The 26405-nt window shown below is 37.8% G+C and overlaps 1 protein-coding gene across 2 annotated transcripts in view; it reads left to right on the top strand.

The window, feature by feature from the left end:
* LOC148007681 (uncharacterized) overlaps positions 1-26405 on the top strand; it is a 164355-nt gene that overhangs the window by 12051 nt on the left and 125899 nt on the right. Inside the window, exons 3-4 of one of the 2 annotated variants that reach the window (XM_087600968.1) lie at positions 8459-8555; positions 19371-19457. The gene's annotated coding sequence lies outside the window, so the exon portion shown is untranslated. The remainder of the gene's footprint in view (positions 1-8458; positions 8556-19370; positions 19458-26405) is intronic. The other variant, XR_015646556.1, reaches the window with a different exon arrangement.

Here is a 26405-nt window from a genome sequence, read left to right as displayed (position 1 = left end):
ATGGGGTCGGAGATTTCATTTGGTGGGAAGAGATGTCTAGTTCTATCATTCTCTCCCATTTTTTAATATCCTTTATTTGTTATTTATGTTATATATTAAGAACTGATCTGACTCCTACATATAGCTGTCCTCCTTAGTATTACACTCTATCCTTTCCATTCCCCCATCTCCATTTATTTGCTACATTCCAATGTATCCCCCAAATATGCCCCATCATTTTTTATATAGTTTCTCTACACTCATAAAATCCTTTTTTCCTGCCTAATTCTTGTATGCCATTGTCAGGGCTTAAAATATCAAAATATAAGCAGATACATTCTGTATTTATCTTTGAGGTTCTGGATAACTCACAATGAGGTGGTTGTTATTGTTGTTGTTGATGATGATGATGTTGCTCAGACCCTTTCAAATATACCAGAAAATAGTAAGTGGATCACAGGCAATAAGATGTTGAGGTATTAACACCATTGTGGTTTGATTTTGCTCTGTTCACATAATTGATTGCTTCTTCTCTCTGGAGGTAAGAAAGTACATTTTTAAAAGAGCCCCCTTTTCAAAATGAGATGTTAGAGTTTTATAGAGAATTTGGATTGTGAAAGACTTGAAAATGGAAATGCTATTGGGTTTTTAATTCCAAGGACAGATATGTTTGATATTCAACCTTTGGTAAAATATTTGCCTAACATAAACAGATATGAATTTGACCTTCATCACAAATGCAGATATACTATACACACAAGAAACAACAGCAGCCAGGAGGTAGGGACAGAATAATATGATGCTGAAGGTCATCCTAACCATTAATCAGAAGAGCGGGAAATCATTTTAGAGAAAAAGTGATATATGCTTTATGTGCTTGTATGCTAAAATATGTAACTATATTTTGATTTTACAGGGGTAACATTGAAAGTATTGACTTGAGGCTCAGCGACACTTTAAGGTTTTAAACAGGGTTCATTCTATGAAAAATAATGGGGTCTTTTAAATTTGTATAGTATACTTTTATTATAAATTGACTGTAAGTCTGTGGTGACAAAGAGTAGAATGCAGTGGTTTCAATGAGATGTCGACGATTAGTTTCTAATTTTTAAACAGTTGACTCCTAGTTGATGATTGTTTGTGGAAGGTTTTGAGAGAAGACTCTCTGCTTCTTCTCTGAGGTTTGAGATATAAACTGCTAATTCAGCAACATGCTGCTTATCACTAGAAATACAGAAAGAGAAGAAATAATTTTTTGCTACTATACTACAATTTGAATTTTATTAATATATTTTTGTTTTTGTTACAAATTCTAAAATGTAATTCTGGCTGTAAGTATACTCATAGTAGACTCTCGTCCTATGACTCTAAATTGTTAGATATAAGGGCATGTGCCAACATGACTGGACTTTTTCACAAAACAAAAAAATCTAAAAGTAATTAATGATCAAAATCAAATTCACATTTACAAATCAAATTAAAGCATTCAAGATATATTGACTTACATATTAATCATATCATTTAAGAAATAGAAGCAAAATATTTACTTCATATTTTTGCCCAACTTACTCTACAGAATGTGACACTGTCTCACAAATTCCAAAAATTAAACAGAATATGAACAAAACTAGAAATAAAATAAAGGAGAAAAGGAGGAGGAATCAGAGGAGAAAAAGGAGGAAGAGGATAAAAGGAGGACTCCACTAATCAGAGAAAACGAAAAGCTCATAAAATGTGAGGTTCTTCTTCACTCCTTCATAAAAGGGGAAACAAGAATATTCATAGGTGGGGATATGGAGGCACAGTTTGGAGCAGCAAATAAAGGACCCCCATTGGAGGAAATAAAGGACTGAAAGAACTTAAGAGGCTTGGAACGCCATATGAACAACCATGGCAAAAACCAGAGCTCCCAGGGACTACACCACTACTTAAAGACTATGCATGGACTGACCCAGGGCTGCAACTGCATAGGTAGCAGAGAATAGACTTGTTGGGCCACCAGTGGAAGGGGAAGCCCTTGGTCCTGCCAATGTTGGACTCTCAATGTAGGGGAATGTTGGGGGGGAAGGCAGGAGGGGCTTGATGGAGATGAGAACACCCTTAGAGAAGGAAGGAAGGAAGATGGGATAGTGGGCTTATGTTTAGGAAACCGGGAAAGTGAATAACATTTGAAATATAAATAAAAAAATCCAGTAAAAACAAACAAACAAACCAACAATAATATGATAAAACACAGGGATTTCTTTCAGTGTTTTCAGTGTCCTGATCACACATTGACACACAGTACATGTATAAAATGCAAAAACATTTAGGATTCATTTTCTTGTTTAGAAAACCATAAATTATCGTTGCCATTATCGCTTACATAAAAACCATTATTTTACCAAATAGTTGGCAGATTAAGATGGAGCACTGTATTTTAAATCCAGTCTATTCTGCACAGCATCATCCTGTCCAGAAAAAAAATCTATTGATGCAAACATTGCCTCTCTATATAGTAAATTATTATAATTGTGTACTTGTTACCAAGTATCCTCTGACAATTTTGATAAATACAATACTACGGCATTGTAATTTCACAGGATTTTTAATATTAGGAATCAATCTTTGAAAGGTATCTTTAAAATCAAGATTGCAGAATAATCTTTGCAGCAAGTTTTAAACATCTCCAGCATTGACAGAAGATTCAGAGGGTCTGATCTGCAGTAGCCCAGCCTGTTTAAGAGTGGTCATTCCTTCTCTCAATATGATATGTATTAATATATTGCCATCCTTATCTTCTCAGTCCTATATTGAAGTAAAGTTCGCCACACAGGGATAGCTTCTGAAAGTAATGCTATAGAATAGGAAGCTGAGTATTCCGTATGCATTCAAAGTCACCTTGTTGTTTTTGCAAATGTTTTCCTTCCTTGATTGTAGGACACAGGGCTGATTGTCCAAATTCGAAGCACATTCTGTAATTCCTGATGCATTTCTCTTTCCCAGGTACACTTTGTCTTGCAGAAAAGGATATTATTAAGTCAATATAATTTACCTTTATTGAAACATAAATGATTGTACATAAATGATTGTACAATCATTAACATTCAGCAGCTACTCTACATTTTTGTTTGTACTCCATTTTCATATTCATTGGTCATCAGAATCACCAAGGTTTAAAGTTGCATAGTGATGTTGAGTGGTGCTTCTGCTTATAAAAAGTAATACTGCACTGCAAAATTATTTCTCAGAACTCATGTCAGGAATCTCAAATTACATGTAACTGCATATCTTGAGACAAATACAGCCTTTTGCAATTAATAGCTCTACACATATGCAAACACACAGAGAGAAAGAGAGAGAGAGACAGACAGAGAGACACAGAGAGACAAAGACAGAGACAGAGTCAGAGACAGAGCAGAGAGAGAGAGAGAGAGAGAGAGAGAGAGAGAGAGAGAGAGAGACAGACAGACAGACAGACAGACAGACAGACAGAGAAAGACACACCCACAAAGACACAAGTTCGGGCTTAAAAGTAGAGAGACAGAATCTCAGTGATAGAGACAGAGAGAATGTATATATGTACACATAATTAACGTTAAAAATCCAGCTAACTGTGGTTACATGCGAGTTTACATGTAGCACTTACAAGTCAAAAGTCAATAAATCTCTGAGTTAAAAGACAGCCCTGTCATCAAGTGAATTTCCATTCCAGCTAAATTGAACAAGTAAGCACCTATTTAAAAGAAAATCAAACAAAAAAGTAAATATATCAAAGTAACAATTTTTAAAACAGAAGAAAAAATCATCATTGAATCACAAACCAATGCTTTTAGTAAATAACAAACGTTATGTTAATGGCAAGTGCTTCATTTACATGAGCACATCAGATCCTTTAAAAATCCAACTAATCAAGCTAAATCTGACTAATGCAGAATATTATTAAAGTAGCATCTTTTATTCTTTAGTGATTTCTCCTGATATTACAAGTATCTAGTGGTTTCGTACATTCTCTAATTTTGTTACATTTTTCTAAGCACTCTTTCTTTCCTTTGTATAGAGATCTAAATGTGAATATAATTCAATATCCTGTAGGCATCATTGCCCAAAAAGCACCTTGAATTTATCCCTGACCAATTTATACAGGGGTTTTTGAAGACCCAGCACTTTCATTCTAGCAATAGTACAGCTTAAAGATCACATCTGCCTGCCTTGTGTCATTAGCTTTCGAAAAGATTTTGAATCACTGCAGCCTGGCAACCATGCACACATGCGTGATTGGAGGGTTATGCTAGCTCACTAGCACAGAACAGGGGCGGGTTACAGTGTGATTACTTAAGTCATGCAGCAGGTCCTGTTCAGACAAGAGGCAGACAAAGATGCCTGTCAAAGCACCCTAGGACTGGACTGCAAGGCAATGTAGCAAACAAGGTCAGCTCTCTCATATCCCCATAATTTGTTTCATAGAGGTGATTTCTTCACACTAAATATGGCAAATTCATTGTAAAAGAAGATTATTCTATACATCTCAAGCCTTTGACTCTGAAATGTCAGATCAGAAACCTATCAGAGCAGGACCTGGCTTCCTTTGTCCTGTCCTGTGTTGTGTTTGCTGCAGTGCCCCTCACCTTGAGCTGTCAATCTGCCCTGTCACTTCAGATAAGTTCTCTTACAGGGTGAATATTAGCATTTCAAAGAGCTGAGAGTATTGTGGATTATTGGTGTGTGGGAGTAATGGCAGTCAGAAAAATATAAAGGAATTTAAGTTCGTAAATGGATTTTGCATAAAAATTACATCCATAAATGAAGTTACAGTGGTATCTGGGTATCTGCCATAGACTGAAAGATTTGAAGGAATAAAAAACACTTGAGAGTTAACATACAGATTATCATCAGAGGGAAAGCACACAATAGATCACGTGGATTGCACCTCCAGTTTCTGAATAGTTAGTGGTATCAGGTAAGAAAGAGTTTTGATGTTATGATAGTTCCAATAAAGGATAAGTGTTTCAGAATGGCTGTAAGAAAGAGTAGTGGGCAGAGTGAAGTTGGGTGTGTGAACGGCAGGCATGTGGAAATATATATATATATATATATATATATATATATATATATATATATGTGTGTGTGTATGTATGTATGTATGTATGTATATATATATGTATGTATGTATGTATATATAAATATACATGCACAAAAACACTTACAAACATACTCACATGACATACAATGCATAGAGTAGTACAGAACGATAAACCATTCTCTTCTGTGATCACATAAGGTGATCCAATTTCAATGTTTTGACAATGCATTAGTGTCTTTTTAATTTTGCCCAGATTCAACAATAAACTGGTGGATTGGAAATAACTTTCTTTGGCTATGTAGTCTATACTTTGCTTTCATCCTCTGATATGCATGAATTTTATAAGATATGCAAAATAGAATGCACATTTGGGTTTTGGTTTTTTTTTTTTTTTTGGGTGGTTTGTTTGTTGGGGAGTTTGGTCATCCTCCATCGGATAAATCCACAAGGGTGTGTTGTTGCTTTTGTTTCTGTTTGAATTATTTCTGGTCTTTTTTGGAATCGCATTTTGTTTTTCTTTATACAATGGTGTATTTTAATTGAAAATTGATTTTTGTCCAGTTTTTCATTTCCATTCTTATTTATTTTATTTATATCATGATTAAATTTTTCCTTTTTTAACCCTTCCCAGTTTCTAAAAACCTCCCCTCCCTTCCAGATCACTTCCCTTTCTGTCTCTCATGAGGAAAAGAACACTCAAGGGATAACAACCAAACATTAACAAAATGAAATATAATAAGATATAGTAAGAACATATTGAAGGTGGACAAGGCAATCCAACAGAAGGAAAATGAGCAGACACAAGAATCAGAGACCCAGTTGTTAACACACTCAAGTATGCCATAAAAACGCTAAATTGAATGCTCTCAGATGTGTGCAGAGGCAACAATGCAGACTAATAATAGGTTTGAGACACAGATTTCCTCAGAGGCTTATCCTATTCTTTTACTCATTGTATTTTGTTTTTTATTACAAAATGTTGTTTGTGTTTAAGATTTAAAAAATCTTAAATTCAAGACTATGTTGATCCAAGTCAACAGCAGTCTGACCGTTGGCTAAGATTCTTGCTTCTAAAGAGGTGTTAATTAATACAGATATAACAGAGTGGCAACATTCATTACAGTTTTGTTACTTCAGCTATGTCATAGAATAATTTGAAATCTGCCATGCAGATACCACCTGAACTTTGTTCATTATTCAAGTTTATTTTACAGGGAATTTTTTTTGTCTCTATCTAATTTTACAACACTATTTTTTAATTTGTGTGATGAACATTATTGGTAATCAAATATAGACATATGTAATATATGTAATATTTTATATAACATGGTATATGACATATATTATATCACAATATGATACATAATGTTTTATAAATGATATTGTTTCTATAGCTTGTTAAACAATGTATTTGTTATTTCAGGACATGAATTTTCATAATTTTTTATACTGCTACATGGCTGAATGTAATTATCAGAATTGTCAGGTTCATGATGCCACATTTAGGAACTTTTATGCATAAAATCATATCATATTCAATGTAGTCTCCTAATACTATGCTGAATAAGACAGGAAGAATAAACTTCCTTCTCTTGTTCCTGATTTTAATAAAAATGTTTTGAGTTTATCACCATTTAGCAGGATGATCCCTCTGATTTTGTTGTATGTTGTTTTATTTCTCTGAAATATGTTCTGTTTATCCTTACCAGTGACCACATTTCTAAGGAAACAGGAAACTTGCTACTCTGGTAGCCATCTATGACAGTAAGGATGTGTGCATATAGGGTTGGAATATTGAGAAGCCCTCCTTCTTCCTTTCTTGAATATTTCCTCAGTCTTTTGAGGGGCACACATGTAACCCTAACTTTAGGAGGCAATGTTTACAACAGCCATGCCATTTATAGAGACATCCGATAGCATTTGTTCCAGTCCTCTAGCTTTTACCCATCTGGGGACTTTTAGAATCCCCAACTATGTCTGAGTACTGACTGTTGCTTATTCACAGTCCTTTATGTAAATATGTATCATTGTGCTAACAAAACATTAGTAATAAAAGTGTTATCTATGTAAATAATCAGCAACACATACCAAAGGACATAGCAGAAATATTTATAAAGGAATTTGACAAAATGATGATTTAGAAAAACAATGTCAGTGTGTTCTTTACTAGGGACTTTAAAATCCTTGGCTGAGTTTATTGATCATCATTGTACTATCATTCATAAATTCTGTTCTGTAGAACTGGCCTCACTTCTAATTAATAATGTGGTTGGTTAAGCACAAAATTCTTTGTACATTTGCGATGTTAATGCATTTTACCTGGCCATTCATTATTGTAGCATATAAGGATTATTAATGGATAAGAAAGCCATTATTTTTTTCTTAATGGAGCCTGAATAGTGTTTTAGAGCATTATGAAAGATAACCACCAGGGAAACATTCCTGAGTAGCACAAGGATGAATCCTCTGTGTCTAGCAAAGAATGTTTATTGTGTGTATACCTCATGACCTTATCACGAAATCTCCTGGAGCGCACTGAGGCTCTTTCCCATTTTCTCTTTTGTTCAATTATATCTGCTTTTTTATGTTGAGAGATACAGCATTAGGATTCATAAAATTATTGTCAAAATACATTTGAGTTCATATGATTTGCCTGTCTACTGCTTTCAATAAAACCTTCCATAAGTGCGATTTCTATAATCAATTAGACTCCACAATATTAAATTAATTTATCCTTTAGGAACCTTTCTATATTGGAAATACCTTCATGGTTAGAGATGGCAGATCATGTTTATTTATTTCCCTCAGTAGTGGGAGTCAATTCACTTTACTCTATGGAAACCATATCATGATGTCATGTTCTATGTGAGATCATATGTGAGTTAGTCACGTCTGTTTCATCTGAAAGACATTGGTTCTTTGTTACATTCTTTCCATTACCAGGAGCTCTCAGTTTTCTCCCAAGAAAAAGATTCATGAGAGGTGAAGGGAGAGTATTAATAGAGAATTTGCATTTACAACTGAGTTAACACATTTCTCTTAATCTCTACACAGTGTTCAGATATGTGTCTCTGCCTTTGTTTCCACCAACAACAGATTGCAGCTTCTGTGATCATGGCTGAGTAATATACTTATTGAAGGGAAGAACAGAATATCTTTAGGATTCTTTAAATTGGTATATTGCTTTTGCAGAAAAATGGTGTTTGATATTTCCCTTGGTCCACAATCTACTTATTTCTCTTTTCTTGGACATATGAGGTATGTCAGGAACATGTCTCATGGACTGGGCATTAAATCCTTTCATGTAATTGTTACTCTCATCACATTTGTACAACTATTGCACTCGTGTACACTGTAGCCAGTCCACCATTGTAAATTAAAGATTTCAGCTATGTTCACCTTTCCTTTTCTCCTCAGGAAGTATGAATAAATTTTCCAATCCATGAACACTATCTGGAAGGGGTGAATACTCCAGTTAGTCACCAACTTAACTTCTTCATGTTCAATGCGATAGGTAAGTGTTGTTTCATCAATATGGTTCTGTCATTTGTTTTTGTAAACCAACCAATGATGTGGATAGGAATGTAAGTTGTTTGGGAGTTTCTGTGTGATCTCAGTCATCAAAACCCAAATAGATGTAACACATACATGGCACTGGAGGGTATTTTGTTTGTGAGAGATGGCAGTTAGGTTGTACTCTCCCCATTATTATATGATGTGTTTTAAGAATATAGCATTAACATATTATATATTAAGGAGCCTCTACTGTAATACTTTTCTATAACATTCTTCAGATAGTCCACAGATTCTGGTGTCCCTTACCCCACTTTCCTCCACTTCTGCATTTAATATTCCCATTCAACTACCACATTACACCACATGTCTCCAGATTTAATTATGTTTTTAGTTATTCAGGAAAACCTTCTATAATTTCTAGTTCCTCACTCTATATCTTACCACTGAGGATTTAAGGATTCTTACATGCATTAGTAAGGAATAAAACCTAGGGGTTGGGGATTTAGCTCAGTGGTAGAGCACTTGCTAGGCAAGGCCCTGGGTTCCGTCCTCAAATCTGAAAAAAAAAAAAAAAAGACAAAAATAACAAAACCTAAGAAGCAATTTTAAGTGATAACATCCTAAATTTTTCTTTGGGGTTCTGAGTACCTCACTCAGGATGATTTTTCTCACTCAGGATGACTTTTTCATAGTTCTATTCACTTAAATAAGAGTTCCATGATTTTATTATTTCAAGAAGTGAGTTACATTTCATGGAGTTAATGTACCATATTTTCATTATTCATTCAATTGTGTGTGGACACAGTGTTGAGTGATATCTGGGTTAAGAAGACAAAAGACCAAAATGTGGATGCATAAATCCTACATAGAAGGGAGAACAAAATAATCACAGGAGATAGAGGAAGGGAGGGACCTGGAAGGAAGAGAGGAGGGAGAGGGGAAAAGACAGGACAAGATCAGGTATTGGAAGCAATAGAAGAAAAATACAGAAAATCAGGAAACTGAATAGAAATAATTAGCAGTGGGGACTGCAGAACTGGTGGTATCTCCTAAAAATTCCCGGTCGCCAGGGAAACAAGAGGCTCCTAGGACCAAACAGGGATGTCTTTAGCAAAAGTACCCCAAAAAGGGAGATAGAACCTCTAGATACCACCTGCAGTAGATAGGCACCCCCACTAGTTGAGGGATGGGGCCACCCACCAATCTCAAATATTTTAATCTAGAAATGTTCCTGACAAAAGGAAAGACGGGCCCCAAAATTGGAATAGAACCTGAAGGCAAGGCCATTCAGAGACTGCCCTATCAAGGAATCTGTTCCTTCTGCAGACACCAAACCCCAACCCTTCTGCTGATTTCAAGAAGCACTTGTTGACAGGAGCCTGGTATGGCTGTTCCCTGAGTGGTTCTATCAGCACCTAACCAAATAGATGCAGATATAGCCAATCATCAGACTGAGCCTTGGAGACCCCAATGGGATAGCTAGGGGAAGGACTGAAGGACCTGAAGGCGATTGCAACCCCATTGAAAGAACAATATGATTTAAACAAACCAGCCAGAGCTACCAGAGTAAACCACCAACCAAAGAGTATACCTGGAGATCCACATGGCTATTGATTCATGTGTAGCAGAGGATGGCCTTATCTAATATCAACAGGAGGAAAGGCCCTTGGTCCTCTGGATTCCTAAGACCACACCTAGGATGATGCTAGAGTGATGAGGCAGGAGTAGATGAATGGGTAGAGAGGCACGTTCATAGAGGCAAAGGGAATGTGGAGAGAAGGAATGGGATGGGGCGTTGTGGAGGGATAACAGATAAAAGGGATATCATTTGAAGTGTAAATGAATAGAATGATGAATTAAAAAATTAATGACAAGTAACTTGAAAAATTCTTTCAATGTAAGAATGACCATGTCATTTTCCTCAGAATCCAAGGAGGTAGCAGTGCTCTTGACAGCCCCAGATCCAGATTCTTCCCACAGTTATATCCATTAGTACTCTCAGATCACTGCCAAGAAATATACTTGTTTTCAGTAAGGCCAGAACACTGGGTCTGTACTATGTGGAAATGTACTGTATGATATAAAACATTCAGCACAAATGGTGGGTCCTGTTTACCTCTGAATGCATGTATGCCTCAAAACTACCCATGCCGATAGTTTATTCTTAAAAGTTTTTTTTTTCACATCCGCATATTGTACAAATCAGTTCCTTGTTAAAGCAACCACTGAAGCCTCCTTCTAGGATGATTACACTAAAAAGGCTTCAACCTCTAATACACTATTAAACAATTAAAAATGATCAGTTCAACTTGTCTTACCATATTAAAGATTTTTTGTCTGCAATTTTATATTAATCTTTGATAGGTTATGTTTTTTTCTATAATAAAATTAATCCTATTCCTGAAGTATTTATTTCCTCTCTTACAAACAAATATATTTGTTTTCCATTGGTGTCTGTAAGGCTCAGTCTGATGATTGACTCTATCTGCATCTATTTTGGTTAGGTCCTGATAGAATCGCTCAGGGAACAGCCATACCAGGCCCCTGTGAGCAAGTTCTTCTTGACATCATATATATATATATATATATATATATATATATATATGTATATATATATATATCATATATCTTATACCACAATTCTGAATTTTTGCAGCCTAGTAGTAATGATTTTCACTTTTTGTATGTTACCTTCAGGCCGTGTAATATATTTTTTGTTAAATTGTACTAAATCTTTAGTCACTTTCAGTCCTTGGATTTTTATAATATTTCCCTAGTCATACTTACTACTCAAATGTTATTTTTTGATAGCAAAGCAACAATTTCTCCCCAAAAAATGGAACTAAATATCATATATATGTAAAGACATAGGTAAAATATAGTTTTCCCATTGCCTGGCAAATCACCACGTCCCAGTGTGGAACTTCTTTCTTTGACTTCATATATGAACTGAACTAAGAAATTCTTGTTTCAGAACACTCCTAAAATATTTTGGTTGCAAAATCAGAGAGGGTAGTTAAGGAAATAAATATTGTCAACTAATAATAAATAATACGTTTGTGATCAGAAGTCTTCCAACTTCTGTCCATCCCTGGGGTTCTAATTAATCATCCTTTTCAGTCACAAATTTTCACCAAGAATTCTTGTATATATTTTTGTCAAGACCTATAGAGCATTCAAAGCCAAAGTTTCCAGTTGTCTCAATAGCCAACTATAAAATAATAGATTTAACATTTTTAGAAAACACATGAGGATGAAATAAGTATTACAAATATTCTCTCACAAGCTCATAGATATTGTCTGAAATTTAATTTTTATTTAGCTACAGGACTGCTTTTAGAAGTAGTCCTCTTACTTTTTCAACCTTAGTCCTCTCACAGTTTTATTTTCCTCAGAGAAATGATTCTCTATACTATAAACCTGCTTACAAAATCACCCATATATCACAAGTGGATGATTAAAGCATTGTTTATAAAGTTCAAATTTTAAGTACTTAATCCTAAGACTGCTCTCTCGCAAGAAAGTAACTCATAGATTAAACAGAAATTTATATAACACCTAAGTTCATTATTTTCCTATTTTAGAGTTTTTAAAAAGAAACCGGAGCCCAAAAAATGATTAATTTCAATATTGTTTTCTATATTATTTTATGCATTTCAAAAATTTGAGCTCTCTTTTTCAAGTAAGACCCACATATGGTTAAAGGAAATATCATAAAATTTACATAGTGTATTGGTGGAAGCAATTTGGAATCATGATACATTACTCACTTTGCCTTTACTGGTATCCTTCCTTCATGCAAGGTCACAGAAGCATTAATGTATATCATGATGGTACTTTCTTCGATATGCAGTATTTTAATTATTTAATAACCATGAATCCATGGACAGAACCATCCAAAAGGTTTATGGAATCTATCAACTATTTTGTATATGATTATTTCCATGCCACATCGTTTTACACAGAAAATACCATATGTGCTAAAACTGAAAATTGCATATATCAACTTATATAATATAAATAAGAATCCCTGCCTTCCCATTTAAACAATAAAATATACCTATACATTTTATGCAAGGGTATGCAAGATTTTCTATTATTTGAATATTTTCATGGTACACAAATTTATTGGTATGATTATGAATTATGGATTGATTTAAATCAGTAAGACTTAGCATGGTAATAGTGGTCACTGTGCAAGTAGTATGAAGGCCCTGTTTAGTTGCAGGATCCTACTACAGAAAACTGTGCCAATTATAGGTTTCCTTTTGGGACTCAAATCCAACTAAAATGTTGGTAATTCTCATGATAGGCAGTTCATCACTGTATCAGAAGTATTCATCGTCAGAAAGTATTTCCAAGCTTGACAAAGTGGTGATTATACTTCTTCTGCAGTAGCCTGCTTCATTTAGTCTGGTACTATGAAAGCTATCCACTAAGGTACACAGTAGAAGCAAGCTTATTGGTCAATGCTCGATACATTCACTCTGTTCTTTGACTTAACCATGTGTTGACCTCAGCAATAGGGTCTTACTCTCAAATTCTGTATGGTAACCAAGAAGGTTTGTAATGGGATGGACTGTATGCGAATTTTCTGGAAAGTAAATTCAAAGTAGACATCCCAATCTGGCACTGGAAAATGTACTTGCCTGGCTATAGTGTCCTCTGGAGAAACCATTGTCTTATTACTAGTTAACCTTATTTGAAAAAAGTATATATATATATATATATATATATATATATATATATATATATATATATATATATATATATTGTGTGTGTGTGTGTGTGTGTGTGTGTGTGTATGTGTGTGTGTGTGTAGAGAAGCCCCTCTTGCAGAGGCTTGATTCCATATGCCTTTCTCAAAACGACTTTAGGGATATTTATCCTTCCTCACATTCACTTCTCACATCTCAGCTTTTACTAGCATCACCATGTAGTTCAGTGGTTTGTATATGGTTGGCCCAGCTAGTTGCACTATTTGGTGATGTAGTTTTGTTGGAGTATGTGTGTCCCTGTATGTGTGGTCTTTAATAACCACATCTTAGCTACCTGAGATTCAATCTTCTGCTTGCTGCCTTCATAATGTAAGTGTAACTCTCAACTCTTATAGCTCCATGTCTGCCTTAAAACTTCTATGCTTCTACCTTGAAGATAATAGACTGAACCTCTGAACCTGTAAGTCGGTCACAACCCGATATGATCTTTATAAGTTTTGCATGGTTCATGGTTTCTGTTCACAGAATTAAAAGCCTTATTAAGACACTTAGTCTGTCACTAGTTTCCCTTCATATTTATACAATTGTTTTTTAAAAACTCCCCTATAATGAAATACAGACCCATGATATTATCAGTTTCCTGACGTGTATATTTATTACAAGAACATATATATATATATATATATATATGTATGTATGTATGTATATACATATATATATATGAAAATCATTTTTAACTTTTTAAAACTTAATTTTATATTTTAATTCTTCCCTTTACATTATGCTCATTGTCCCCCTCCCAAATCACCACCCCTCCCACAAACTTTCCTCTATTCTTCCTCTCGCTTCTGAGCAGGTGAGGCCTGCCTAGGCATCCTCCCACCCTGGCAATTCAGACAAAGGTGTTGGCTGTTGAAGCCTGACAATTTGAGTTTGCTCTCTAGAATATGTACACATGCACATGTAGTGAACTGACAATCCAAATCTTTCTGTAACCTTTACATGTGGTCATGGTGCACACACACACACACACACACACACACACACACACACACACACAATCACACACACACACACACGAGGTAGAAAATAAAGTTAAGTAAGTTAGGGGAAAAATAACTTTTCTTAAGTGTATATTTGAAACCCTTAGGTCTTGGTGGTTGAGATGAGGAGACGCTCAAATACAGGGAACAGGAGAGGAATAGGGAACAGGTAGAAACTTGGCTATTGATTGGCAGATGGAGCCTGTTTGGTCCATGAGAGGTAGATCTGAGTGTGTTTCCTGGAGCGTATCAATTTACAAAAGAGATGCTTGTTAATACCATGAACAGTGTTTAAACTGAGCTTAGGGAAGACAAAAGTCTTTTGGAGAGCAGAAGGAGAAAGAAGGACTTCTTGCTAGGAGAATGAATAGGTATAAATTTAGTATAATGAAAAGCATTTTTAGGTGTGCATTAAAAAGTCAATCAAAATTTGATGTTCTTGTGAATTTGATTGTTGATCACATGAATTTAGTGTATGAAACATCAAGTCTGTAGATAGAAGACAGCCAAAGGGAACTTAAATTTGTAACTTTTATAGATGATAGTTTAAATATAGCATGAGATACAGTTTAAGTATATATTTAGAAGACAATCAAAGGAAACAAAATTTGAACTTGTGATTATTAAAGTTGGGTCATATAGTGGAATGTTTTACTATGGTCAGGCTAATTTATCAAAACTCCCTTGATAAGAATTAAAATTTTAAACTGTTAAAGTCCTAATACAACAATGACATAGTAAGGGGAAGAAATATGAAATATTTAGTAACTGAAAACTGAGGTTAGGTAAGGAATTAGCAGAAGATTTCATCTGTGTAAGTTCATCTGAACTTGTATATCCTTTACCATGAAGTCTATGAGCAAGGCAAACCTTTGTATTTTAATAACAGATCTGATATCCTTAATTAGTTAGTGAATAGACTAATGACCAAATATATTAGTGGATTACCTTGGGGTAAGGGACTAGTTGTCTGTTTTTAGCTGTCACACTTTCATTAGTTAGCTTCAATGTAATCACAAATCTGGGAAGAATAAATTATAATCTAGATTTAATATATTAATTAAAATGACATAGGTTAGCCTGTAGATCATTACCTAAACAGTTTTTCCAGGTCCCTGGGTTCTCCATCACAACTCATGCAAAGGTAGTCTGCCCATCAGGCTTGGAAGATGAGAGGCTCTCCAGTAGAGAAGGAATTTTGGAGCAATGACTCACCTTGTCCTAGGCAATATGAGACATTTAATTCTCTGGGTGTCCTCTGTTTCTCTACAGATTAGGGTGAGCCCTGGCAGCAGGCAAGAAAATGACCTCATCTCTCATAGTGGCCATTGTACCGCAATCCAGGTAGAGACACTTGTCGTTCTGACATCATCTTGGAGATCTTGTGCCAGGTATCTGTGAGGATTTGGAGGTCTCTATCTGTCCTAGTAAACTTAAACATTTCATGTTATAAAAAGCAGATTTCTGACACGATTGAGAGGATCTGTTAAATATATATGAATTAGACAATCTATGTCTGTTTTTAATTATTGGTTCTGACTAGTATCAAGGAAGCACAGAGATTATGACTTAATGTTTTCAGTAATAACAGCATCAAAACATTGGCTAAACAGATATTTAAGGCAGTGATCATATTTACTGTTGTAAATCTTTAAATGAGTATTAAAATTATTTACCACAGCTAGACAGAAATAGTATGAAACCTTTATCTTTATTGTTAAGTGTCCATGGCATCTTTAATTCAGGCCGTTCTCGTAATGAGAGATGTCATGTGAGGAATACACATAACAAAGATGGCAAAATCATGGGTTGCCTTCATCCAAGATGGTGCTGTAGCTATAGCTCCACTGGTGTTTGTTATATCTCTGAGCTGAATGACAGTTTCCTGTAGAAGCATGGCTATGTATCAGCAGAGGAAAACATGCAAAGATACAAATAGACATGTTCTGCTGGTGGCCAGGTCATTATTTTTTAATGTTAGGAGATTTCCTCCCTGTCACTTCAAGCAGCCTCTGCCACTGTGCGGTTCCAACCAGCATGATCTAAGCAGTGCAGTCTAAATGGTGGTGTGGCACATCTGAGGCAGGCCCATGGAGCATGTCTGCTCCTCCTTCTCACGACAGAGCTGGCTTAGAGGTAGGGTATTTCAGAATGGAAAGAAATAAGAAGTAAAAAATTCCAAGGAGGCAGAAATTTAAGACTTTCTGCTAGACCAAATAGCTGTCAACAGCAGTGAAACAAGACCTGGAGAGATAAAGGTTCAGGGAGTAGAGAGCAAGGTAGTTGGATCAAGGAATAAAGTGGTTGGGAGCGAAGGTGGGCAAAATCCTATACATAGAAACCTTCCATTTTTCACATTGCTGGTGAGAGTTGTAAAAGTTTTTTCAATGTGCAGTTAAGAGGCCATTTAGAGTTATTACCTTTCAGGTATTGGAAACAAATTTGGAAGCCTTTAAGACCAGGAGACATCCCAATACAGAGGTTAAAAATAGCAATGAAGCCATTATCTTTGAGTGAGAATAGGAGTTATTAACCTTATTACTTCCAGAAACCCAATGATAAGTTAATAATTAAGAATGGAATGGTCAACTAGTGTAGTTTGTCAGGACAGTAGGAGATAAACTAGGGGTTGAGCTGTGACCAACACCTGAGTTGTGGAGCCAGTGCCAAAGGTAGAATGATTTACCTAGGCCTAGTATTTTTTATCAGTGAGAGAGAAACCATCATAGGAAGAGAAATAGAACTCACCCAAGGGTAGAGGTCCTAAGAGGAGGAGTCAGCTAGAAAGGCCAATCTTGTAGGCTATGAATACCTCTGCTGCCAAGGAAACTAGAGGGGGTGGATGTGAGCTGAATAGAGACCAGTGGCCTTTTATCCTGACTAATGTGTGAGTGGTGGGAGGACTTCTTTTGTGAGTGGTGGGAGGTCGTCTTTCCAACTTGCCCCTGTTTGGGAAGAAAGGAATATCAAGAAAATGGCTGGAAAGTGTGTGAGGTGGCAGGAAATGTGAACCTGCCAGTTTGCAAAACGAAATTAGTACACCAAATGCTGTGTTTTATAAATCCAAGGATATATTTTTATGGAACACAGTTTTGTGTGATGGGATTTCTCAGCAGACCCATGCAGAGGCATCCATTCCTCCAAGGTAAGAGCCATAAGATGGGTCTAGTGTAGAATAGAGTTGTTTAGGGTCATGGGAAGTGTAGGTAAGAAAACAGTAGAGACAAAGTAGAGGGTGGATATAAGGGGAGGAGGAGGCTAGTCAGGAATACATCTAGGAAGGGGAGATGTAGTAATGGAGTGGGAGAAGAAAGTCAGGAAGAAAAAAAGGCATAGAGAGAGTGTAAACACTCCCTTTTATATCTAGCCAGGCCTACCTGGCAGTATGTAGGTAACGATTGGGTAGGACCTAGAAGAAATGCTAAGGTGCTACACATTTATTAATTCCTTATTTATTTCCTATGTAGTCTTTAACTTGCAGAAAGGATATTGCTAAGTCATATTTTTATTTACTGGAAAATTATTGTGTAGGAACATTTAAAATCAGAAGCCTTTCTACATTTTTATTCTCATATTCAGCAGGCATTTATATCACCAAGGATTAAATGTGCATAGAAGAGACTGAGTGATGTTTCTGCTTATGAAAACAAGGAGTGCTTTACAAGATTTCCAAGAAATTATACCAGGAATTTTGAAACTACATGGAACTGCATTTCTGAAGAAATACACAGACTTTGGCATCAATATACTTCTACATTTTGTTCCCGAACAAACACACACACACAGGCACACACACACACACACACACACACACACACACACACACACACACAGAGAGAGAGAGAGAGAGAGAGACAGAGAGAGAGAGAGACAGAGAGAGAGAGAGAGACAGAGACAGAGACAGAGACAGAGAAATATAAAGGGAGACAGAGAGACAGAGAGAGGCAGAGAGAAGAATATACAGACAGACAGAGGCTGAGAGACACATAGAGAGAACGAGAGAAACAGAGAGAAATATACATAAATGATTAAAAATAAAGTGACTGGGAAACCTGGGAATTTACCAAGAGTAAACAAAGAGCCCTACTTGAGAGACACGATACGGGATGCCTAAAGGTATTGGATTGTAGAGTTCAAGGTATTCAACAACATAAAATAGGATTAAGAATCCCTTGCACTTGCAGAGTTGTAATGTGTTAGTGGGCCCACTAACAGTGCTATCTCCACACTCTGCTATCAGATGTCTCTTTGGTGAAGAACTGCAGCTTCGATGGCACTGTGTGCCTTCTGTTTTACCAGGGTTCACGTGTCTATTTGGCCTTGAAGTTCTCTGTTACCTTCAAAAATGCCACTAACAAAACTGCATTTGTCTCATTTATTCAACTGAGCCAATATCCAGAGACCTGGAGAGAGTCTTTGCCAACATCTTTCCGGTAACTGAATCTCCAGAGCTGAAGGGAAAAAATGATGATTTTCAGATGCTCGAAGGGAACCTGATGTTGGAAAAAGACTCCTTAACCATTAAATTCACCATATCCATTATCCATGTTGCTAAAATAAATGTAGTGATTGAAAGCATAATAATGAATCTAGGTATCCATGGTGTCACCTGACTTTCCATCTAGCATTTAAGAAGCCAAAGCTGTTGATCTCAGAGTTCAAAGCATGTCTATTCTAAAATGTGAGGTACAAGTCCAGAAAATTCTAATGAGTAATACTCTGTTTTAAAAATAAACAAAAAAAGTAAATAAAAATTATATCATAGCAATGTTTTTTAAAACACGAGGGAAATAAACTTCATTACTGAAAGATAAACCAATTATTTTATTAAACAACAAATATTTTGTACATGGTAAGGTTTTCACTTACATGAACACATAGGAAAGTTTAAAAATCCACCTAATCAAGTAAATCCTGAATAGTGCAGAATGTTTTAAGGGAGAATCTATTATTCCTTAATCATTTCTCATCATAGTACTTCAAGTATAGAGAGCTTTTGTATGTTCCCTAGTTTCGGTTATGTTTTTCCTAAGCACTCTTTCTTTCCTTTAGAAATCTAAAGATGGCTTCCTGGTTGCTGCCGCTGCAGAGAGCCCCTGGGCAGCACCCCACGAGCGAACCTGAGCCTCGGGACCACAGGTAAGACCAAATTTTCTGCTGCAAGAAAGCTGCCTGGTGAGCTTGGGACACACGGAAGCAGAATTTCTCTAGGAGGCACGGTCTGTGTTTACCGGAAGTCCCACACCCGCGGATCCCGGCCCGCAGCAGCTCTCTGCTCCCAGACCCGGTGAGAGAGAGACCCAACCGCCTGGTCAGGTGGGCACTCCTGAGGCTGCAGAGCGGAAGAGACCACCAACACTGCTCACCCCTGCCCACATCCCTGGCCCAAGAGGAAACTGTATAAGGCCTCTGGGCTCCCGTGGGGGAGGGCCCAGGAGCGGCAGGACTTCTGTGCCTGAGACACTGCCGGAACCTGAAAGAAACAGACCGGATAAACAGTTCTCTGCACCCAAATCCCGTGGGAGGGAGAGCTAAACCTTCAGAGAGGCAGACAAGCCTGGGAAACCAGAAGAGACTGCTCCCTGCACACACATCTCGGACGCCAGAGGAAAAAGCCAAAGACCATCTGGAACCCTGGTGCACTGAAGCTCCCGGAAGGGGCGGCACAGGTCTCCCTGGTTGCTGCCGCTGCAGAGAGCCCCTGGGCAGCACCCCACGAGCGAACCTGAGCCTCGGGACCACAGGTAAGACCAAATTTTCTGCTGCAAGAAAGCTGCCTGGTGACCTTGGGACACGGAAGCAGAATTTCTCTAGGAGGCACGGTCTGTGTTTACCGGAAGTCCCACACCCGCGGATCCCGGCCCGCAGCAGCTCTCTGCTCCCAGACCCGGTGAGAGAGAGACCCAACCGCCTGGTCAGGTGGGCACTCCTGAGGCTGCAGAGCGGAAGAGACCACCAACACTGCTCACCCCTGCCCACATCCCTGGCCCAAGAGGAAACTGTATAAGGCCTCTGGGCTCCCGTGGGGGAGGGCCCAGGAGCGGCAGGACTTCTGCGCCTGAGACACCGCCGGAACCTGAAAGAAACAGACCGGATAAACAGTTCTCTGCACCCAAATCCCATGGGAGGGAGAGCTAAACCTTCAGAGAGGCAGACAAGCCTGGGAAACCAGAAGAGACTGCTCCCTGCACACACATCTCGGACGCCAGAGGAAAAAGCCAAAGACCATCTGGAACCCTGGTGCACTGAAGCTCCCGGAAGGGGCGGCACAGGTCTTCCTGGTTGCTGCCGCTGCAGAGAGCCCCTGGGCAGCACCCCACGAGCGAACCTGAGCCTCGGGACCACAGGTAAGACCAAATTTTCTGCTGCAAGAAAGCTGCCTGGTGAACTCAAGACACAGGCCCACAAGAACAGCTGAAGACCTGTAGAGAGGAAAAACTACACGCCGGAAAGCAGAACACACTGTCCCCATAACTGACTGAAAGAGAGGAAAACAGGTCTACAGCACTCCTGACACACAGGCTTATAGGTCAGTCTAGCCACTGTCAGAAATAGCAGAACAAAGTAACACTAGAGATAATCTGATGGCGAGAGGCAAGCGCAGGAACCCAAGCAACAGAAACCAAGACTGCATGCAATCATCGGAGCCCAATTCTCCCGCCAAAACAAACATGGAATATCCAAACACACCAGAAAAGCAAGATCTAGTTTCAAAATCATATTTGATCATGATGCTGGAGGACTTCAAGAAAGACATGAACACACTTAGGGAAACACAGGAAATCATTAATAAACAAGTAGAGGCCTACAGAGAGGAATGGCAAAAATCCCTGAAAGAATTCCAGGAAAACACAATCAAACAGATGAAGGAATTAAAAATGTAAATAGAAGCAATCAAGAAAGAACACATGGAAACAACCCTGGATATAGAAAACCAAAAGAAGAGACAAGGAGCTGTAGATACAAGCTTCACCAACAGAATACAAGAGATGGAAGAGAGAATCTCAGGAGCAGAAGATTCCATAGAAATCATTGACTCAACTGTCAAAGATAATGTAAAGCAGAAAAAGCTACTGGTCCAAAACATACAGGAAATCCAGGACGCAATGAGAAGATCAAACCTAAGGATAATAGGTATAGAAGAGAGTGAAGACTCCCAGCTCAAAGGACCAGTAAATATCTTCAACAAAATCATAGAAGAAAACTTCCCTAACCTAAAAAAAGAGATACCCATAGGCATACAAGAAGCCTACAGAACTCCAAATAGATTGGACCAGAAAAGAAACACCTCCCGTCACATAATTGTCAAAACACCAAACGCACAAAATAAAGAAAGAATATTAAAAGCAGTAAGGGAAAAAGGTCAAGTAACATATAAAGGGAGACCTATCAGAATCACACCAGACTTCTCGCCAGAAACTATGAAGGCCAGAAGATCCTGGACTGATGTCATACAGACCCTAAGAGAACACAAATGCCAGCCCAGGTTACTGTATCCAGCAAAACTCTCAATTAACATTGATGGAGAAACCAAGATATTCCATGACAAAACCAAATTTACACAATATCTTTCTACAAATCCAGCACTACAAAGGATAATAAATGGTAAAGCCCAACATAAGGAGGCAAGCTATACCCTAGAAGAAGCAAGAAACTAATCGTCTTGGCAACAAAACAAAGAGAATGAAAGCACACAAACATAACCTCACATCCAAATATGAATATAAAGGGAAACAATAATCACTATTCCTTAATATCTCTCAATATCAATGGCCTCAACTCCCCAATAAAAAGACATAGATTAACAAACTGGATACGCAACGAGGACCCTGCATTCTGCTGCCTACAGGAAACACACCTCAGAGACAAAGACAGACACTACCTCAGAGTGAAAGGCTGGAAAACAACTTTCCAAGCAAATGGTCAGAAGAAGCAAGCTGGAGTAGCCATTCTAATATCAAATAAAATCAATTTCCAACTAAAAGTCATCAAAAAAGATAAGGAAGGACACTTCATATTCATCAAAGGAAAAATCCACCAAGATGAACTCTCAATCCTAAATATCTATGCCCCAAATACAAGGGCACCTACATACGTAAAAGAAACCTTACTAAAGCTCAAAACACACATTGCACCTCACACAATAATAGTGGGAGATTTCAACACCCCACTCTCATCAATGGACAGATCATGGAAACAGAAATTAAACAGTGATGTCGACAGACTAAGAGAAGTCATGAGCCAAATGGACTTAACGGATATTTATAGAACATTCTATCCTAAAGCAAAAGGATATACCTTCTTCTCAGCTCCTCATGGTACTTTCTCCAAAATTGACCATATAATTGGTCAAAAAACGGGCCTCAACAGGTACAGAAAGATAGAAATAATCCCATGCGTGCTATCGGACCACCACGGCCTAAAACTGGTCTTCAATAACAATAAGGGAAGAATGCCCACATATACGTGGAAATTGAACAATGCTCTACTCAATGATAACCTGGTCAAGGAAGAAATAAAGAAAGAAATTAAAAACTTTTTAGAATTTAATGAAAATGAAGATACAACATACTCAAACTTATGGGACACAATGAAAGCTGTGCTAAGAGGAAAACTCATAGCGCTGAGTGCCTGCAGAAAGAAACAGGAAAGAGCATATGTCAGCAGCTTGACAGCACACCTAAAAGCTCTAGAACAAAAAGAAGCAAATACACCCAGGAGGAGTAGAAGGCAGGAAATAATCAAACTCAGAGCTGAAATCAACCAAGTAGAAACAAAAAGGACCATAGAAAGAATCAACAGGACCAAAAGTTGGTTCTTTGAGAAAATCAACAAGATAGATAAACCCTTAGCCAGACTAACGAGAGGACACAGAGAGTGCGTCCAAATTAACAAAATCAGAAATGAAAAGGGAGACATAACTACAGATTCAGAGGAAATTCAAAAAATCATCAGATCTTACTATAAAAACCTATATTCAACAAAATTTGAAAATCTTCAGGAAATGGACTATTTCCTAGACAGATACCAGGTATCAAAGTTAAATCAGGAACAGATAAACCAGTTAAACAACCCCATAACTCCTAAGGAAATAGAAGCAGTCATTAAAGGTCTCCCAACCAAAAAGAGCCCAGGTCCAGATGGGTTTAGTGCAGAATTCTATCAAACCTTCATAGAAGACCTCATACCAATATTATCCAAACTATTCCACAAAATTGAAACAGATGGAGCCCTACCGAATTCCTTCTACGAATCTACAATTACTCTTATACCTAAACCACACAAAGACACAACAAAGAAAGAGAACTTCAGACCAATTTCCCTTATGAATATCGACGCAAAAATACTCAATAAAATTCTGGCAAACCGAATTCAAGAGCACATCAAAACAATCATCCACCATGATCAAGTAGGCTTCATCCCAGGCATGCAGGGATGGTTTAATATACGGAAAACCATCAACGTGATCCATTATATAAACAAACTGAAAGAACAGAACCACATGATCATTTCATTAGATGCTGAGAAAGCATTTGACAAAATTCAACACCCCTTCATGATAAAAGTCCTGGAAAGAATAGGAATTCAAGGCCCATACCTAAACATAGTAAAAGCCATATACAGCAAACCAGTTGCTAACATTAAACTAAATGGAGAGAAACTTGAAGCAATCCCACTAAAATCAGGGACTAGACAAGGCTGCCCACTCTCTCCCTACTTATTCAATATAGTTCTTGAAGTTCTAGCCAGAGCAATCAGACAACAAAAGGAGATCAAAGGGATACAGATCGGAAAAGAAGAGGTCAAAATATCACTATTTGCAGATGATATGATAGTATATTTAAGTGATCCCAAAAGTTCCACCAGAGAACTACTAAAGCTGATAAACAACTTCAGCAAAGTGGCTGGGTATAAAATTAACTCAAATAAATCAGTTGCCTTCCTCTATACAAAAGAGAAACAAGCCGAGAAAGAAATTAGGGAAACGACACCCTTCATAATAGACCCAAATAATATAAAGTACCTCGGTGTGACTTTAACCAAGCAAGTAAAAGATCTGTACATTAAGAACTTCAAGACACTGAAGAAAGAAATTGAAGAAGACCTCAGAAGATGGAAAGATCTCCCATGCTCATGGATTGGCAGGATTAATATAGTAAAAATGGCCATTTTACCAAAAGCAATCTACAGATTCAATGCAATCCCCATCAAAATACCAATCCAATTCTTCAAAGAGTTAGACAGAACAATTTGCAAATTCATCTGGAATAACAAAAAACCCAGGATAGCTAAAGCTATCCTCAACAATAAAAGGACTTCAGGGGGAATCACTATCCCTGAACTCAAGCAGTATTACAGAGCAATAGTGATAAAAACTGCATGGTATTGGTACAGAGACAGACAGATAGACCAATGGAATAGAATTGAAGACCCAGAAATGAACCCACACACCTATGGTCACTTGATTTTTGACAAAGGAGCCAAAACCATCCAATGGAAAAAAGATAGCATTTTCAGCAAATGGTGCTGGTTCAACTGGAGGGCAACATGTAGAAGAATGCAGATCGATCCATGTTTATCACCCTGTACAAAGCTTAAGTCGAAGTGGATCAAGGACCTCCACATCAAACCAGACACACTCAAACTAATAGAAGAAAAACTAGGGAAGCATCTGGAACACATGGGCACTGGAAAAAATTTCCTGAACAAAACACCAATGGCTTATGCTCTAAGATCAAGAATCGACAAATGGGATCTCATAAAACTGCAAAGCTTCTGTAAGGCAAAGGACACTGTGGTTAGGACAAAACGGCAACCAACAGATTGGGAAAAGATCTTTACCAACCCTACAACAGATAGAGGCCTTATATCCAAAATATACAAAGAACTCAAGAAGTTTGACCGCAGGGAAACAAATAACCCTATTAAAAAATGGGGTTCAGAGCTAAACAAAGAATTCACAGCTGAGGAATGCCGAATGGCTGAGAAACACCTAAAGAAATGTTCAACATCTTTAGTCATAAGGGAAATGCAAATCAAAACAACCCTGAGATTTCACCTCACACCAGTGCGATTTGCTAAGATCAAAAACTCAGGTGACAGCAGATGCTGGCGAGGTTGTGGAGAAAGAGGAACACTCCTCCATTGTTGGTGGGATTGCAGACTGGTAAAACCATTCTGGAAATCAGTCTGGAGGTTCCTCAGAAAATTGGACATTGAACTGCCTGAGGATCCAGCTATACCTCTCTTGGGCATATACCCAAAAGATGCCTCAACATATAAAAGAGACACGTGCTCCACTATGTTCATCGCAGCCTTATTTATAATAGCCAGAAAATGGAAAGAACCCAGATGCCCTTCAACAGAGGAATGGATACAGAAAATGTGGTACATCTACACAATGGAATACTACTCAGCTATCAAAAACAACGAGTTTATGAAATTCGTAGGCAAATGGTTGGAACTGGAAAATATCATCCTGAGTGAACTAACCCAATCACAGAAAGACATACATGGTATGCACTCATTGATAAGTGGCTATTAGCCCAAATGCTTGAATTACCCTAGATCCCTAGAACAAACGAAACTCAAGACGGATGATCAAAATGTGAATGCTTCACTCCTTCTTTAAATGAGGAAAAAGAATACCCTTGGCAGGGAAGGGAGAGGCAAAGATTAAAACAGAGACTGAAGGAACACCCATTCAGAGCCTGTCCCACATTTGGCCCATACATATACAGCCACCCAATTGGACTAGATGGATGAAGCAAAGAAGTGCAGACCGACAGGAGCCGGATGTAGATCGCTCCTGAGAGACACAGCCAGAATACAGCAAATACAGAGGCGAATGCCAGCAGCAAACCACTGAACTGAGAATAGGTCCCCTATTGAAGGAATCAGAGAAAGAACTGGAAGAGCTTGAAGGGGCTCGAGACCCCAAAAGTACAACAATGCCAAGCAACCAGAGCTTCCAGGGACTAAGCCACTACCTAAAGACTATACATGGACTGAATCTGGACTCTGACCCCATAGGTAGCAATGAATATCCTAGTAAGAGCACCAGTGGAAGGGGAAGCCCTGGGTCCT

The sequence above is a fragment of the Rattus norvegicus genome, chromosome 1 (genome assembly GCF_021556685.1).
Source record: "Rattus norvegicus strain SHRSP/BbbUtx chromosome 1, alternate assembly SHRSP_T2T, whole genome shotgun sequence".
Taxonomy (NCBI): Eukaryota; Metazoa; Chordata; class Mammalia; order Rodentia; family Muridae; genus Rattus; species Rattus norvegicus.
This window is presented reverse-complemented; position numbering and strand designations above follow the sequence as displayed.